The sequence below is a fragment of the Apodemus sylvaticus genome, chromosome 20 (genome assembly GCF_947179515.1).
Source record: "Apodemus sylvaticus chromosome 20, mApoSyl1.1, whole genome shotgun sequence".
Taxonomy (NCBI): Eukaryota; Metazoa; Chordata; class Mammalia; order Rodentia; family Muridae; genus Apodemus; species Apodemus sylvaticus.
In genome coordinates this window covers 1,455,813-1,458,632 of record NC_067491.1, presented here as the reverse complement: position 1 = coordinate 1,458,632, position 2,820 = coordinate 1,455,813, and positions in this window count along the sequence as shown.

Below are 2,820 nucleotides of genomic sequence, written 5' to 3'. Positions count from 1 at the left end.
CCCTGCCCCACAGTCACAGGCAGGGAAGCGAGCAGACCCTGCAAGTGCTGGACTTAGCGTTTGCACGTAAGGCCCAGGCTAAGTTTATGGTCTGTAGGTGGTCACGGCCTGGGGTGACTACATCTGTGTGTGTGTGCGTGTGTGTGTGTGTGTGAGAGAGAGAGAGAGAGAGGGAGAGAGAGGGAGAGAGAGAGAGAGAGAGGGAGAGGGAGAGGAGAGAGAGGGAGAGGGAGGGAGAGAGAGAGAGAGGGAGAGGGAGGGAGAGAGAGAGACTTTTGCGTGCGTTCCAGAGCACCAGACTCAGGTCCTTCAGCTCACACAGGCGCATCTCACTAATGTCTTCACGATCAGAGCAAGAGCTGGGAAGATGGTTGGGACCTGAGTGTGGTCCCCAGCACACACACACACACACAAAAGCCAGACATAATGACCTGAGCCTGGGATCCCAGAGGCAAGAGGAACCCTGGGGCTCTGGCCAGCTAGTCTACCTGAGCCAAGGGTTTCCAGGTTCATGGAGAGACTCTGTCTCAAAAAAACAAAGTGGACAACACTTGAGGAATGACACCTAAGGCGTGTCACACACACGTGCACACACACTCAGAGGTGCACACACTCAGAGGTGTGCACACTCACAGGTGCACACACTCACACACGCGCACACTCACACGTGCGCACACGCGCGCACTCACACGTGCACACACTCACAGGCGTGCATTCTCAGGTACACACACTCACAGGTGCACACACTAACAGGCGCACACACAGGCGCGCACACTCACACACACGCACACTCATACGTGCACACACTCACAGGGGCACACTCTCAGGTACACACACTCACAGGTGTGCACACTCACAGGCGCGCACACTCACAGGTGTACATACATGAGCACATGTAGAAATGTGAAGGATACTCTGCCCAGATCTGAGAGCCCCATGGCCCCTGAAGGAGCACATGCTGTGTGACACATTTGAAGCTGCCCAGTCACCCACTGTCAGCCATGGCCCATGTGTGTGGTTCCTTGGTGCAGAACACCCTCCATCTATATGCCCAAGCTCGCTGGGTTCTGCTGCATGCAGGGGAAATGCCGGGGACCCTGGCAGGTGCTCGTGTGTTTCTGGGATGTTGAATGTCACCTGGGAACTTGGACACTGGTGAGGTTTTGCAGAAAGCTCTTAAGACATTGCTTTTCATGCCTCAGACCGCAAACAAGAAGAACCCCTTGCTACGGTCCCACACCGTTGACCCAGACAGGCTCAGCGGATCTAAAAGTCCCACAAGTGTCTGTATCCCAGTGAGGCAATGACACCTATCTTGTCTCCTCTCCGTGATCTCTGAGTTTAGCAGTTTCCACACCAGTGGGTTCCTGTCTCTGTGTCTCCCTTTGCAGTGTCCCCCCACATCCTTGGGGTCCCCCCACATCTGCTCTGCACTCTGTCCGGCAAGCCTTTGCTTTCGGGCTACTCGGTCTCAGCATCAGAGCCGCTGTAGACTTCGTGTAGGAAAGGGAACGCCACCACGGAGCAGTAAGATTGTATTTAAAAAAACAAATAAACAAACAAACAAACAAAACAAAACCCAAGCCAGGGTCTGGATGTAGCCCTTGGCCAGAGTTTGCGACTCCTAGACTTTGCCCGACACTCATCTCAGGGAACTTTTCTTACGCACAATGTGGATGCGTGCTCTGTTTCCGAGCTTCCTGCAGACTTGCATTGTTTAGACAATGGTCCCACCCACTCTTTCGAGGCAGAATGAAATGTCTTTCAACGATTTGGAACTAACGTGCCCTGGTCATTGCCCCTTCCACACCGCAGCAAGTGTGGGGATAGGCACCCCACGCTTGCAGAGCCAGAGAAGGGCTTCCAGGGTCCTGCCTTGTCTTCTCCACCTTATTCTTTGAGACAGGGAGCCCCAGTGCACGGTCAACTCCTCAGTTCTGGGATTCCATGTGTCGTGGTCACATTGGGCAGCTTTTTAACCTCTGTTCTGGCCTCAGGGTCTCACGCCTGCCCAGTGAGCATGGCACCCCATGGGCCATCTCCACAGCCCACACCACAATGGTGGTTTTTGAAATCCCCCGCTGGCAGCAAAGCCAAAGAAATTCCCACAGTCCTTCGGGGCGAATCCATGTGTGCCTCGGAGACCTCATCCCCAGGCTGGGACCCCTCCCCGCTCTGGGGCTCTTGGGCTGCCCTGGACTCCTGGCACAGACCGTGATGTTCCAAGGATGGCAGGAAGACGGCCGAGCACAGGCCAGCCGATCAATAGCCCCATCAGCACAGGCCCAGCGGAAGCCAGGCCTGTCCCCGCCCTCCTGGGAATGGATAAGCCACAGGAACCCTCTTGAGGGACGCTGGGCACCCGCCTGTGCCCGCAAGCCACCCTATCTCTCGTGGAAGCGGCTAGTTCCTAAATTGCCCCGACGGGATGCTTCGCAGGCCCACATCGAGGCCTTTAATAGCGGGGACTTAATGTTTTATTGTTGGTTTTAAAAGCGTAATTAGTTGGAGTGTAAACAGAGAAAAAAACCCTGCTTAATTAAGAATTTTTAAACAGGGGTGTATAACTGCCGGAAACATCGACGAACCTCAGGTGCTTTCATAAAATCGATCTGGGATGAGGCTGGGAGCGGAGGGGACAGGCAGGGCACTGGGGACACTGCCGGAGGAGACACCGTGAGGGGTGCGGCTCATCCCTTCTGGCTGGGACCCCAGGGATTTGGTTCTTTATGACCAGGGTCTGGGAAGTAGGGCCTGATGGCTTTTACGCATTGATGAAGGTGACGTTGGCCAGATAGCCGGCTGCCAGGGAGTGCCTGG